Source organism: Panthera leo, chromosome E3, assembly GCF_018350215.1.
Source record: "Panthera leo isolate Ple1 chromosome E3, P.leo_Ple1_pat1.1, whole genome shotgun sequence".
In the NCBI taxonomy this organism is placed as follows: domain Eukaryota; kingdom Metazoa; phylum Chordata; class Mammalia; order Carnivora; family Felidae; genus Panthera; species Panthera leo.
In genome coordinates, this window is record NC_056694.1 from 32312047 (window position 1) to 32328458 (window position 16412).

Consider the following 16412-nt stretch of genomic DNA (forward strand, 5'->3'; position numbering starts at 1 on the left):
CCTTTGTACAAACGGCATTTTTGAGAATAGTTTTACAATCACAAGACAAAGCATTACTTTTTCACACTTCTCTTGTGACAGGACACTGAGATGGATACTTAGGCAAACATCCTCAGCTTTATCAGAACTAACTTTGGGATGTGGTGTTCTGACTGCTACAGCCAGAGACAAAGCGGAAACTCTCTCTCTCTTTTTTTTCTGAGATTTCTCTTCCCAGCAGTTAGGAGACCCTATAGTTTCTGGGACAAGGCGGTAACGCCCACCAATTAGCCCTGAGAGAAAAGGAGGAGCTTCAAATTTAGAGGAGTTAGGAAAAGAAGGAGCCCAAAGGGAGTTTTAACAGATGGAAAAGATGATATATCATCTTCAGCCATGGCTGTGGAAGAAAAGACAAGGAGTCAGTTACTGGGAGGGATAACGAAACCATGTTCTTTTTTTTTTTAATGTCATTTATTTTTGAGAGAGAGACACAGAGCATGAGTAGGGGAGGGGCAGAGAGAGAGAGGGAGACACAGAATGTGAAACAGGCTCCAGGCTCTGAGCCATCATCACAGAGCCCGACGCGGGGCTTGAACTCAGGAATCTCGAGATCATGACCTGAGCTGAAGTCGGATGCTTAACCGACTGAGTCACCCAGACACCCCAGAAACCGTGTTCTTTAATACTTCATCTCTTAGGCACTTGAGAGAGAGCTCCAAGCCATGAGGACCCATCCTTGCGCACGGGAGGTGGGATGGCGGATAATGGAACAGCAAACACTGGGGACACAGGACCAGGAGTAAGGGTAGGTTCTCCTAGCCACTTGTGAGACTGCCTTTCTCCTTCCTATCAATGCAGCCACCACCCAGTCGTGTGCTTCATCAGGAAAACCTGAATGCCAGCCTCCACTCGGCCACTGATTCACTGTGTCACCACAGGCAAGACATTTCCTCTCTCTGGACCACAACGTCGTCACCTGTGAAATAAGTGGGTCAGATTACATGATCGCTAGGATGTCTTCCAGTTTTGAAATACTGAAAGCATCATCTAACTGCAAAGCCGGCCAGCCCCAGAGCTATGTCTCCAGTTATTCGGGTCCCCCCACAGGGCTTTTCTTCCCTCTCATAATCATAGAGTGTGTACTATCATTTATCTGATGTTCTGCTTGATTCTGGCTTGTTTATTTATCGCAGAGGGCAATGTCATGGCCCCGTCACAGGTGGAAAGTCACGTCACGTGCCCAAGAGGAGTGAGCAACTGTGACAAACACGTGGAGAGTAAAACGATACAAAAGTTGAGGTTCTCCTGCTGATCGACGCCTCTGCTGCTGACATCCAATCTTTGTGACCGAGCGCGGTGAGCAGGTGTTAGAGAGACATGAGAGGTAGACTAGTCCCCATTGGAGCTGCCTGCATATGCACACTGGGGAAATTTGTAAAAGCCGTCAGTTAGGCTGTAGAAAAATGGAAATTGTCCTGCTCTCCTGGAGGGCATATGCAATGGTGCGATCACCTAGGGTAACGGTTATGCAATATCTATTAAAATGGGAGAAGTGCACACCCAGCGTGCCCACTCCTCAGCATGCACGGCGGAAAAATCCTTACACGTGTGCATGTAACACACGAGGCAGCAGGATTTGTGATGGCAAAAATAAATAAGTAAACAAAAATGAACACAAAAAGAGATATAAATGTCTTCTATAAACATTCTGGAGTAAGTGTGGCTTTAATAAGTTAAATGCAATGGACCCAATGGAAGTGAGGAAGTTAATGGTTTATTTTAAAATAAAGTTCAATCAATTACGCATTGGGATCTAGGGGAAGTTTTAAAGGTTTAATGGTTAAGTTTTTACAATTTTCTCTCCTTCTGTTTCATAGCAATGTGCGGTGACACATGAAAACCAATAGCTGGGGCACCTGGGTGGTACAATCAGTTGAGCATCCAATTCTTGACTTGGCTCAGGTCATGATCTCAGGGTCGTGGGATCGAGCCCCGTGTCAGGCTCCCTGCTGAGTGTGGAGCTTGCTTGAGAGATTCCCTCTCTCTGTAAGAAAAAACCCCAATAGTTGTGACATCCATGAGAATGTCATATTTCTAAGAGACCCTTAAAATAGGTTATTAAGGGCTACGAATTCAGATACAGGCAATCCAGAACCTTCTCATGAGCTCAACAGCTAGTACAATCCCCTCACCTTTTGTGGCATTGGTCACTCGTGATCGCTTGTCTGTAATTTCTTGTAATGATATATATCATTATAAGTCATGGGTCGTTAGAGCCATCTGACTACACTTCCAAGGAAAACTGGTCATTTTAGAGAAAAGTGTTGTGTATTGAAAGATAGTGTCTTTAAATGGCTTCTGTTTGAACATCCCGCAACGGTGAAATGACCAAACTGAACTCTGGTGGGGGACAGCTATTCGGAGCCTAGCAAGGTGTTGGGAGAGTTTGAATTCCACTCCCGATTCTGTCTCTAGTCTGTGTTTCTTTAAATTATTTAACTTTCATTACAAAGTTAGATGGTTTTTAAACTCACTGCGAATTTCTGTGTATTGTGTGTGAGGTTTAAGAACGCCCATCTTGGGGCACCTGAGTGGCTCAGTCGGTTGAGTGTCGTGAGGTCATGATCTCACGGTTTGTGGGTTCGAGCCCCGCATCGGGTTTTGCGCTGACAGTGCAGAGCCTGCTTGGGATTCTCTCTCCCTCTCTCTCTGCCCGCTTGTGCTCTCTCTCTCTCTCTCTCAGAGTCAATAAATAAACTTAAAAAATAAAAAAAAAAAGAACACCCATCTCAGAGAGGAAGGCATTATAATGTTTATGAACGGTGACAAATAACACTGTTCACATCTATAATTTCATTCTTCAATGTTTTCCACTCCATTAGCTCCCTCCTCCTGTGTGATATCACCACACATAGAGTCAGCTAAGCTCTTGTGATGTTTGTGTGGCTTTAGGCTTTGACAACGTGAGAAGAATGTGTAAAGCAAGGTTTTGTGATTATGGCATCAATGTGACTGGCTTTTATTACTGAATGTTGAGCTCGAACAGGCATAAACAAAAACCAGTAAAAGAATACCGTCATTTTATTGATGGTAAAAAAAATGTCCCCAAGAGGGGCGCCCGGGTGGCTCAGTCTTTTAAGCGTCCGACTTCGGCTCAGGTCACGATCTCATGGTCCATGAGTTCAAGCCCCACGTCGGGCTCTGGGCTGACAGCTCAGAGCCTGGAGCCTTCTTCGGATTCTGTGTCTCCCTCTCTCTCTCTCTGCTCCTCCCCATTCATGCTCTGTCTCTCTCTGTCTCAAAAATAAATAAACATTTGAAGAAAATATATGTTTAAAAAAAATCTCCCCAAGAACCTAGAAACAACTCCGCTATCCTTTAAGAGCAGAATAGGTACACAAGGTGTGTATGTTGCCATGATAGAATCCTACCTAACAGTTGAAATACATCAAGTAGGGCTACCTATTGTATAACATGCAAAGCTCAAAAACTTAATGAGTAGAAAACCAACCTGCGTTCTGAAGTCTTATCTAGGGATGACGTACACACGGCGGGGGGGCGGGGGGGCGGGGGGGGGGATGATGGGCATGAAAATTGTCTTTTTAAAAATGTTTATTTATCTTGAAAGGGAGAGAGAGCAGAAGCAGGGGAAGGGCAGAGAGAGAGGGAGAGAGGGAGAATCCCAAGCAGGCTCCACACTGTCAGCGCAGAGCCAGACGCAGGGCTCGATCTCTCAAACCGTGAGATCGTGACCTGAGCCGAAGTCAAGAGTTGGACGCTTAACCGACTGAGCCACCCGGGCGCCCCTGTGCATGGAAATGATCGCTTGTCATTTCAGGGCACTGGCTCTTTCTAGAGCAAAGAGGAACCAGCACTACACGGAATGGCATCAGGGAGGGGACTTAGACCAATCTTCAATGCTTGACTTCTTTAGCAGAGTTGCAATTATGTGGCTCTTCACGTTCTCAGTCTTCATAACTTCTTGTCCGTCTAAAATATCCTATTAGGCTGAGTCATATGAAATTGCTGACACTTACAAAACCAGCCATTTCATACAGTGAGATCTGATACCGGGAGAATGATGGCTCTGGTAAAGCATGGAAAGGAGGCTCTCTCTCTTGCTATGTGATTCCTATATTTAAAAAAAAAATTTTTTTTTAACGTTAATGTATTTTTGAGACAGAGAGAGACAGAGCATGAATGGGGGAGGGTCAGAGAGAGGAAGACACGGTGTGATTCCTATATTTAAAGCTTATTGGTGAACCCATTCTTCGGTTCCCTGGTGGACGAACCATACTTGGTGAAGCGCTGATTTAGTCAATGTTGTCATGATTCTGTCACAAATCGAGGCCTGGGGTCTGACCTTGGGGATGGCAAATTTGTGGGCTGAGGCTGGAAAGAGAGGGTGCCCAGGGGTCTGCAGAGAGGATTCGGTGCCACCGGGCTCATGATGCAGACCCCCGGACCCAGGTGAGTGTTCGGATCGTCCCTGGGGTCACCAGCCTGCAGAGCAGGAGACAATCTTGCTGCCTCTATCTCCGGCTCCTCCAGCTTGGGGATCGGTGATGAGAATAGTGATGTATTGAAATATTCAGATCCCATTTCTGGAGTGACGATAGTGAACATCTGGCTATCACCAAAGGCACCACAAGGAAGGCATTAATCATCTCCTTTTGTAGAGGAGGCCCAGAGGCGTGAAGTCATGGATGTTGATTGAGCAGGAAGCTGGTGAGAAATGCCGGGCTGTGGATTTCTGAAAGGAGAAGAGGGTAGAACACAATGTCTGCTGGAGTAGCTACTTCCTCCCGAGAGACAGAGGAGACCAGCTCCCTGGGGCCATGGGCCCCGTGAGCATGGCGGGGCTGAGCCCTGTGGCTGCCGTGTGTCTGCCCACAGACCAGGGCGATGGGCGGCTGGTCCCAGCCTGAGTCACCTTGGCCACCGCGCTCGGTGACTTCGCCTACTGCCTGCACTTCCTGGGTCTCCCCCCAAGGCACAGGGAGTCTACTGCTGCCTTGTGATGGTGGAGGTGAAGCGGGGAGAGTAGGTGGGGGCTGGCTGAAGGCTGCGGCATGATGACACCATCCACGGTGGCTCGTGTGGGCCAGAAGCGGGCGGCAGGAGACCTCGGTCCCGCGGATCTCCCCCGCCAGCATCGCCACCTTCACGCCTCCACCATTTCCATGATCCCCGCCATCATGTCCCGCTCCCCCATCCCGCCCTTCATAGCCACCACCCCTCCGCCAGCTCCAGACTTCCTCATGGCAAGCACTATTCCCACCACTGGTATTCTTATTATCACCATGATCTACGCAGCTTGAAAAAGAGTCAAGACCAGGTCTATGTGATTCCTTCTGACACTCTTTTCTTAATTTTTTAATGTTTATATTTATTTTTGAGACAGAGAGAGACAGAGCATGAGCAGGGGAGGGGCAGAGAGAGAGGGAGACCCAGAATCCAAAGCAGGCTCCGGGCTCTGACCTGTCAGCACAGAGCCTGATGCGGGGCTTGAACCCACGAACCACGAGATCAGGACCAAAGCCAAAGTCAGATGCTCACCCAACCGAGCCACCCAGGTGCCCCTCCTTCTAACACTTTTACCAAGGGAATGTTGGGAGCGCTTATCGACACGGAATTGGACCCAGTATGGAGATGTCACCCATTTCTACCAGTGGGTCAACTCTGGAGATGCAGAGAGGATCCAATCATTCTCTACTATAGGGTTAACACTTAGGCAAGGAATTTGGGGATCACAGGAACCTGAGGCTCAGAGACATCAAGTGCCCTCCTCAAGGTCCCACAGCCAGTAACTGCCAAGATTTAAGGAGCTTGTGTCTGCGTCGAAGCCTGCAGGGTCACAGCTTAATCTCTGCCTTCGCCACAGAGCAAGGAGTGACACAAGTCCTTCACAACTCTCAAGGCTGTGGCAGCCACAAGGATGTGTCGCCTAGCTCTCTTTGAGAGAACCTGCCATGGGAGGGAGTCAAGGGTGGGAGTCGGCTGACCGTGGCCAGCCATGGATGCCTTGGGCTCTGCCTCAGCTTGCAAATTCAAGCCAGATGCTTCCAGGCAATCCTTGACCAATGGCTGAGCCTACCAGTGACACAAGGTCTCGCCATTTCCAGGCCATACGGGACTCTGCTACAGGCAACCTCCATACCCGGGCTCCCTGTTGACCTTGCTGAGCCTCCCAGAGCTGAACCACGGTCTGAAGCTCTTCCTACATAATCCTCCTGTCTTCCCTTTCTCTTTTCAAAGTGTCAGATCCACCTGCCTATTCCTGTTCTGTCTCCGCTTTATCTTTCAGTGGTACCACCGCTTCCCCCCCCGAAATCTCTTGTACCCCAACTCTGACTTGGTGTCTGCTTCCTGCAGGACCTCAAATGACATAAAGGTGTAAATCTGTCTTCCCTCCTGGCCTTAAGATCTGACTGTAGACACACACACACTCTTCAACCCTGTGGAGTGAGTATATATTAACTGCTCCGTCTAGAAGCTATACAACTATCATAAATCAACCGCGGTGTCATTAACACTGAACAGACACACACGGGGCCCATGCCAAGTGAAAGGAAGCCATGGGATAAGAGGCAGGGGCTGGTTTGATCATTAGTATAGGTAGATTTGAATCCCTGGTCTACCGAACACACGCTTGAACAAGCCCTTTTGCTTCTCTGTGCCTTCATGCCTTAATTTCCTCATCTCTGACATGATGTTAATATTCCAAACTTCCAGGCCAGGCCTGTTTGGAGGTCTGAATTATTTAAGGTAGCAGAAAACCCGTACACGTGGCCTGGCACATAGTAGGAATCCAACAAATGTGTTCTCTCACTGAGCGCCTAACCCACGCATGAGGCTAGCATTGGGTGCTGGGGATCCAGCTATGATCAATAAAGACAAAAGTCCTGGCTCTCATGGAATTTATAGTCTTATTAGTTAAAGCTCAATCTGGAGCACCTTGAAGATACTTTACCAGCTGTAAAAAGACAAATAAGATAGGGCTCTCCTTTGAGAAAAGGGAACATGAGACCGGCACTGTGAGTATCCCTTAAGAAGGAAATCAACTTTTGTTAAAGGAAAACAAAAAACAGTCACGTGGAGCTTTGGATGCCCAGTGCTGGGCAGTAAACTCTCTGCCCTGATGATTTAATGGAACATAGACTGAATCATCAGTGTGGGTTGGTTGGATGTAATAAACTAGGGTCAAATGTTCTGAGTCAGAGTGCATTTTGCTTCTTTGTGTGAAGTCCTATTATCTCAAAGTCCAAAGAGATCACTGTTCTCTTGAATGTATACAAAGTCTATGTTTTCTTCTTCTAGTTATCGTTTTATTATTTAGTTCTTAAGAATTTTTTTAATGTTATTTTTTTTGAGAGAGAGAGAGACAGAGACAGAATGCGAGTGGGTTAGGGGCAGAGAGAGAGGGAGACACAGAATCGGAAGCACGCTCCAGGCTCTGAGCTATCAGCAGGGAGCCTGACACGGGGCTCGAACCCACAAACCATGAGATCAGGACCTGAGCCAAAGTCAGATGCTTAACCGGCTTAGCTACCCAGGTGCCCCTCAATGTCCTTTCTGTTTAAAAAAAACAAAATGTTTATTTATTTATTTTGAGAGAGAGAGAGAGCACAAGTGGGGGAGGAGCAGAGAGAGAACCCCAAACAGACTGCATTGTTAGCACAGAGCCTGACGTGGAGCTCAATCTCATGAACCGTGAGGACATGACCTGAGCAGAAATCAAGCGTCGGACGCTTAACCGACTGAGCCACACAGGCGCCCCTTTCAATGTCCTTTCTGTTCTTTCTGAAATATGTTTAGTTATTCTTGACCATCTCTAGTGCCCCAATTTTTTCCCCCACACTCCTCTTTTCACCTTTAAATATATTCAGTGGTCTTGTGAATGTTGAACAACTAGAGCTCTCTCTAAAACATACATTTGAAAGAAAAAAAGAGAGGAAGAAAGAAAGAAGAAAGAAAAAGAAGAAAGAAAGAAAGAAAGAAGAGAGAAAGAAAGAAAGAAAGAAAGAAAGAAAAGGGAGAAAGAAAGGAAGAAAGAAAAAGAAGAAAGAAAGGAAGAAAGAAAAAGAAGAAAGAAAGAAAGAAAGAAAGAAAGAAAGAAAGAAAAGAAGAAAGAAAGGAAGAAAGAAAAAGAAGAAAGAAAGAAAGAAAAGAAAGAAGAAAGAAAGAAAGAAAGAAAGAAAGGAAGAAAGAAAAAGAAGAAAGAAAGAAAGAAAGAAGAGGAAAGAAAGGAAGAAAGAAAGAAGAAAGAAAGAAAGAAAAAGAAGAAAGAAAGAAAGAAGAAAGAAAGAAAGGAAAGAAGAAAGAAAGAAAGAAAGAAAGAAAAGAAGAAAGAAAGAAAGAAAGAAAAAGAAAGAAGAAAGAAAGAAAGAAAGAAAGAGAGAGAGAAGAAAGAAAGAAAGAAAAGAAAGAAAGAAAGAAAGAAGAAAGAAAGAAAGAAAAAGAAGAAAGGAAAGAGAAAAAAGAAAGAAAAGAAAGAAGAAAAAGAAAGAAAGAGAAGAAAGAAAGAAAGAAAGAAAGAGAAAAAAGAGGAAAAGAAGGAAGGAAGGAAGGAAGGAAGATCCATCCTAATCTACCCTGTTCGCCAATTTCCATGGTGTCAATACTCCCCCTGTGGCTGATTTAAAGCTACCAGTGGGGTACTGCTGAACACCGAGCTGGAAAGGGATACTCACCATCAGCCCAAATAAGCTGTTCTGAGCCGGCTTAAGCACATCACTGATTTTAAACTTGCTTTGTGTTTATATTCTGGCATCTGACGTCTGGGGGTCTGGTTTTATTGTCTATTATCGCTACTCATTTCCACTCAGTGCTGTGCCTCTTTCCCTCTGGGTGTGGGTTTTTGTTTTGTTTTGTTTTATTTTGTTTTGTTTTGTTTTGTTTTATCTGTGAGCTACTCATTTCTTTACAACTTCATTGTAGGTGATCTTTGTCCTGGTGTAAAATTAATATCCTTGGGGCGCCCGGGTGGCTCGGTCGGTTAAGCATCCGACTTTGGCTCAGGTCATGATCTCACGGTTCATGGGTTCAAGCACTTGTGCTGACAGCTTAGAGCCTGGAGCCTGCTTCCGATCCCCTGTCTCCCTCCCTCTCTGCCTCTCCCCTGCTTGCTTTCTGTCTCTCTCTCTCTCTTTCTCAAAAATAAATATTAAAAAAATTGAACAACAAATTTAGATCCATTAGTAAGTTCTTTGGGGTCCAGTTCTATGAAGGGACCTCCTGTTAAATCCTCACCAGGGGTGTGTGCCCAACACTGTGTCCCGTCCTTAGGCTTCTCTAGTCTTGGAAAGGGAAACTGAGATTTTCCAGAGTTTGGAAGAAATCCTCAGGAAAAAGACTGACTTTGGTCACCATGCACCATCTCTGCTTCATATCTGTTGGGACTGTGTAGATTCACTTACTTCGTGTCAACCAGCAATGTGTTTAAAAGATGAATTCAAGTATTTTAACCAGTATTTTAGTTGTTTTGATGGGCACAGCATCAGGGTATCTAATCCCTCCTAGTGCTAGAATTAGATGTCTCTTTATGACTCCTTTTTTTTTTTTTTTTTAAGTTTTACTTATTTAAGCAATCTCCACACACAACATGGGGCTCGAACTCACGTTTAGCCACTCACGAATCTCAGCTCCGAATCTGCTCCTCCCTCTTGGTTCCCTGCAACAGTGAAGGACAGTCCCTCTAGCTGGGCACCCAGATCATGACCTGGAGTCCCTCTTCGTCCTTCCTTCTATCTCCCCCCTCCCTGCGGTCTGTTCCCAGATCGTTTGATTACTCGGCCAGTGTATTTCTGGAGTTTCTCATCTACATTCATCCTTTATCTCTACCCATGGTGAAATTTTAATCCTGAATTTATGGGTGTATGAATTTATTTATTTACTTCTAAAAGTTTGTTTATTTTGAGAGGGGGGCGGGCAGGGGAGAGGCAGAGAGAGAGGGAATCCCAAGCAGGCTCTGTACTGCCAGCACAGAGCCCGACGCGGGGCTCGAACTCACGAACCGTGAGATCAGGACCTGAGCCGAAGTCGGACGCTCAACCGACTGAGCCACCCAGGCGCCCCGATCCTTCGTTTAAATCCTTCCCATCGCCTCTCACCTACCTTATTCTGGGTCTTCATCTCCTAGCACCTGATTTGGCAGTTCATCTTCCAGAAATCCCATGAGGTAGGTCCTATTATCATTCCCATTATACAGATGAAGAAGCTGAGGCTTGTAAAGGTGAAGCGAGGGCCCCGGGGCTGCTCAGTGGTAGAGCCTCGTCCACACAGTGGTCCAACCCAGAGCTTATGTGCCGGTTCCTAATCTCTACTTTTTTCATTTTCCTGCCTTCAGCCCCACCTTATCCAATTTGCTCTCCCCTTGGAGCAGCTGGAGGGATCTTTGTAAACTGCAGCTCTGACCATGTACGGCCTCAGCCCCAAACCTTCCAGGGGTTGCCGGCTGCCAGGGGATCGAGCCTTAGCTCGTTAATAAGGCTCATGTTCACAGCCTCTACAGTTTCGTCTCAGCCACACCACAGCCCCCTCACAGCATCCGAAGGGACACCGTGCACCTCCATCCTTCTGTGGCTTCAACTCCCATTGTTGTCTAACTGCCTACCTGCTCGCCTCTCCTTCATTTGGTGAACTCCTACGCATCCCTCAGTACCCTGCCCAAATGTTACTTTGTGGAAGACTCTCCTCATCTCCCCCAGGCAGAACTAGCCATTGTATACTTTGCCTTATAAGACCTTGGCGGGACACTCTTGATCTCTGAGGATCCTTGGTACCAGAAAATTCATGTGAGAACAAATCCAGATAGAACGGGACTACAGTTTCAGAATAAATATTGAGTAACAAAAAAAAAAAAAAAAAAAAAGGATTTCACTGATGCTTTCTTTACCACCTTAAAAAAATGAAACTAAGTGAAAGTCATATGTATGGGTATCATTCCAGCTCTAGCTAACAAAATTACAACTGAAATTCTGTACTAATTCTTAGATCAAATTATGAAGCCAGCGCTAATATGTTTTTTTTTTTTTCGGTCGAATTTCCTGACAAAAGTGTGCTCGAAGTCATGATATGACACCCGTTTCTACAAGTGACACACCACGATCACACATTTTTTGAAAAGATAATGATAATAGGCGGTCAGTTTCCCATCCGGCTTTTCTTAGCCTTTTCAAACTGAAGTTATTTTCTTGCAAGCACCTGTCCTATCTCCTCATCAATATCCTACTGTTTCCTTGTTCCTTGTTCCAAGAATGGGATGGCCCGATGCTCATTTGTCAACGGCTTCCGGGTGCTTTGAGTGGTTCTCCAACATCAACTTCGGGAAATTCTGTAACTTTGCAAGGATGGCAAGATTATGCTGCAAGAGTGGCAAACCCTCAGACAGCCTGACCAACACCCAAGAAAGAGGGTGTTGATGTCATGGACAGAGCCAGACAATGAGTACAGCAGGGAGGGTTCGGTTAGGAGTCTAGCTAATTCTATAGGCTAGTGCCAATTTCCTGGCTCTGTTACACTATAGTTACATGAGATGTTGCCCTTGGGGGAGGCTGGGCAAGGAACACAGCGCACTGCGGGACACTGTTTTTGCAACATCGATGAGTCTATAACGATTTCAAAATAAAGAGTCAAACCTATTCTAAAAACAACTCACAGGGGTGCCTGAGTGGCTCAGTCGGTTAGGCATGCAACTTCAACTCAGGTCATGATCTTGTGGTCTGTGAGTTCGAGCCCCGTGTCGGGCCCTGTGCTGACAGCCCAGTGCCTGGAGCCTGGTTTGGATTCTGGGTCTCCCTCTCTCTCTGCCCCTCCCCTGCTCATGCTCTGTCTCTCTCTGTCTCAAAAATAAATACATTAATTTTTTTTTTTTTAAAACAATTCACAGCCAAGAGGAGCCTAAAGGAACGCGGACACTAAATGCATTAGAACTCCTCGGCTCAGAAGTTAAACTTATAAGTGACCAAGGGCGCCTGGGTGACTCCGTGGGTTGAGTGTTCAGCTCAGGTCGTGATCCCAGGGTCATGGGCCCCATCGGGCTCTGCCCTGAGTGTAGACCCTGCTTAAAATTCCCTCTCTCTCTCTCCTGCTGCCCGGCTCCCCAACTTGTACGCACTCTCTTTCTCTCTCTCTCTCAAAAAAAAAAAAAATCTTTTTTAATGTTTAAATTTACAAGTGACCTGATACTTCATTAACATTTCCTTGTAAGGGTCTTTTTTGCTCTTCCTGGGCAATCTCGCGGAGCCTTCGGTTTTCACGAAATCCTTCCATGGAGTTCTGTGACTATTTATGTAACTACCCACCTTCTCCCTTTGGACTGTGAGCTCCTGAAAGCCCAGGGGTGTATCTGACCCATCTTTCTGTTTCCAGGGCCCGTCCTCGGGCTTGGCACAGATGAAGCCTCTGGTAAAAACGTAATGAGGGAGTGCGCGAAGGAAAACAGGGACGCAGTTTGGTCCCCGCTCAGCTCAGCCCTGCGAAGGGTGGTGCTGGAGATGTTTCCTCTCGAAGCGTTTGAGTCTCAGAAGTGATGACACTTGCCGCAGGGGATGGGGGGCTGCCGGAAGGGTCCACTCGGCTTTCTCCACGGAGGACGCCTCGGTGAGGAGGGCTTGGGGAATTTCAGGGGTGGTATGTTTGGGAAAGCCCAGTTCTGGGCGAGGCCACCCCACTGCCCCCTGGAAGGTGGCCCTTCCCCTGGCTGCTCACCTGGGGCTCAGTAAGGGGGACTAGGAGCTGGGCTTGTGTTCCTGAGCACGACTCCGTCTGCCTGGTGGGTATATCAACTCCCCCACTGTCCTGGCCTCCTTTCTTCTCCCCGAAACTGATAAAAAAAAATCCCACTCCCCATGCTTGCTCCTCCCCCTAGGGGCAATCTAGGGAGCTCTTCTAACGTCATACTGTACCCACCGGACCGCAACTTGTTTTTCATATTTATGGTTAATGTTTTTTTGACATCTTTCCATGCCCGTGCGTGCAAATCTCCTCCGTTCGTCTTCTTTTTTTAAAAAAAAAAAAAAGTTTATTTATTTTGAGAGAGAGGGGGGCGCCTGGGTGGCTCAGTCAGGCGGGCCTCCGACGTCAGCTCAGGTCATGATCTCGCGGTCCGCGGGTTCGAGCCCCACGTCGGGCTCTGTGCTGACGGCTCGGAGCCGGGAGGCTGCTTCGGATTCTGCGTCTCCCTCTCTCTGCCTGGCCCTCTCCCACTCCCGCTTTGTCTTTCTCTCTCTCAAAAAAATAAACATTAAAAAACAAAATTTGATATTTTGAGAGAGCGAGTGAGTGCAAGTGGGGGCGGGGGACAGAGAGAGAGAGAGAGAGAGAGAGAATGGGTCCCAAGCAGGCTCCGCACTGTCAGTGCAGAGCCCGACGCGGGGCTCGAACTCACCAACAGTGAGATCATGACCTGAGCCGGAATCAAGAGTCAGATGCTTAGCTGACTGAGCCCCCCGGGGACCCCGCTCTCCCCGTTCTTCTTAATAGCTCTGTAATATGGCACAGAATGGCTATAGCACTGTTCACGTAAACAGTTCCTCTTCACTTTGGGCCTTGACGTTGACTTGGTTTTGACATAACACAGCAATGGCCGCACAACTTAAACCGCCCAGACGGTGCCGGCTGGTGCCAGATGCCTTCCCTAAAGGATGCACCAGTTCAGCGAATGGCCACGAAGCCGAGTCTTTCGGAACGAAAAGAAATCCCGATCCCCGTGGTGATGATGGCCACCACGGCAGGAGAAGAATGACCCTCCCTTGACCAGGAGCTTCCTTGGCCCCTTTTCGTGCCACTTTCAGCCCCCTTACAACCTTGTGGGGACCCGGGGACTGGCTTTGCTCTTATCCTTACTGAGCCTACACACAATTAGTGCCAGATTCGTGCTGGATGCCGAGTGGGGGCAGGGCCAGAGCTGGTGACCGCCAGGAGGGGAAGGCGGTCTCCTGAGGTGCTCGGCTGCCTTCCCCCGTAGCCCCTGTGACGCTTCTCAGCATCCTTTATCTGTAAATTCCTTCCAGCTTTATGACTACAGTTGACATCCAGCATTGTGTAGACTTAAGACGTGAAAGCCTGTATATTACAATACCGTAACTCCAACCAGCCTTAAGGATTGATTTGCTTCCGGGAGCCTGGGTGGCTCAGTCGGTTCAGCATCCGACTTCCACATAGGTCATGATCTCGCGGTCTGTGATTTCAAGCCCCGCGTCGGGCTCTGTGCTGATGGCTCAGAGCCTGGAGCCTGCTTCCGATTCTATGTCTCCCCCTCTCTTCCCCGCCCCCACTTATGCTCTGTCTCTCTCTATCAAAAATAAATAAATGTAAAAATAATTAAAAAAACAACAACAACAAAAAAAGATTGATTTGCTTCTAGCTTATGCTCTCCTTGCTGGCTGACCCAACTCCTTTGGTTTGTAGCAGAATTAATCTCTTTCCTTGAGATTTGCAGGCCCCTGGCCCAGAGGAGGGAAGGACCAGACTTTCCCAGAGGATAAGGCCTGACTGTCTTTGAAAACAGCTGCCACTGATTCGAGTCCGCTCAGGGTCCTGTCGACATACGGCTCACTCCCTGGGCACCAGCTCCTCCTGCGCGCAGCCCCTCTCCCCTCCCCCCAGTCCAGGGCCTTCCCCTTACAACCCCTCTGGCTTCTCCTGGACCGGGAAGGCGGCCTTTGATGCGATCCTGCACCTTCCCAGCAGGACTTCCCAGGTTGCCGGCTTCCTGCCTGAAGCAGCCATTCTGTCCAGTAACAACATGGCTGCCACTGCACCTTCATCACATCACACCACCACCATTTCTTTTGGTGACGAGAACATTTAAGATGTATCGTCTTAGCCACGCTCAGGTAAACAGCACAGTGTTGCTCTGACGGTCCATTACATCCCCAGAACCTCTTCGTCTTCTAACCGGAAGCCTGTGCCCTTTGACCAACGGCTCCCCGTCTCCCCCACGCCCCTGCCCCTGGTAACCCGCTCTCTCTTTCTACGAGCCCAGCTCTTTTAGCTTCCACCTGGAAGTGAGATCTTTCTCTGTCTGACTTATCTCACTCGGGACCACCCATGTTGTTGCAAACGGCAGAAAACGGATTTCACTCTTTTTTTTGCGGCTCGGTAACACTCCGTTGTACATCTTCGGCACATCTTGGTCCCCTCGCCTTTGGGCAGACGCTCGCCGAAGCGAATGATGCCTCAACGAAAGTGGGAGGGCGGGTGTCTCTTCGATACCCTGTTTCCATCTCCTTTGGACGTCTGCCCGGAAGTGAGGTTGCTACATCCTATGTCGGTTTGATTTTTCATTTTTGGAGGAACCAACTTCCGTACTGTTTCCACAAGGGCCGTCCCAGTTCACCTTCCCACCAACGGTGTGCCAGATCCTAGATTTCCCCACATCCCGCTTCTCTAGCTGCTCTCTTCTCACTCCCTGGCCAGTCGGTCCCAAGGCTTTAAAGACCCCCCGCCACGCTCTTGACTCCAATATAGACGTCACCATCCCAGGCCTCCACCATGAACTTAAACTCTGCGTGTGCAACAGTCTGTGCACCTTCTCCATGTGGATGCCCCCAAGACCAGCGCTGACGTAATGCACTCGCCCGTGAGCAGATGCTTGACATCCTAAGTCATCGGGGAAACGCGGACCCACATCACGTCTCACTCACTGGTTGCGAGGGCAATAGAAACGGTGAGTGACAGTGAGTGTCGGCAAGGATGTGAAGAAACCGTATCCCTCCTCCAGTGCTGGTGGGAACGCAAAATGGCACAGCAGCTTTGGAAAAAAGTTTGGCAACCCCTCCGAAGGCTACACAGGCAGGGGCGCCTGGCTGGCTCTGTCGGAAGAGCGTGTGACTCTTGGTCTCGGGGTCACAAGTTCGAGCCCCACGCTGGGGAGAGCGATTACTGGGACCAAATACATAAATAAACTTTAAAAAGTTACACGATTGTCATGTGACCGAGCAATTCCGCTCTCAAGTGTGTTCCCAAGAGAAGGGAGACGGGTCCACACAAACATTTGTGCACAAGTACACGTTAGCATCGTTCAGAATAGATGAAAGGTAACTACGACCCAAGAGCCCATCCGTGGGCGACGAGGGGATGAACAGAATGTGCCAGAGCCATGCAGCGGGGCGTCCGTCACCCGCGAAAAGGCACGACGTACTGGCTCACGCTGCCACATGGTGAACCTCAAAAACATGATGCTGGGGGAAAGGCGTTAGTCACAAAGGGTCCCATACTGGATGGTTCCATTTATATGAAATGTGCAGAATACACAAGTCCACGGAGACGGAAAGTGAGTCAGTGGTTCCTAGAGACCGGGAAGACAAGAGGTGGGACTGCGGATGGGATTTCTTCCGGGGCGATGAAAATGTTCTCACGTTACATAGCGAGGATGGCCGCATCGCTTCGTGAATGTACCAGAAACCCCTGAAGGGGGACACTTCGGA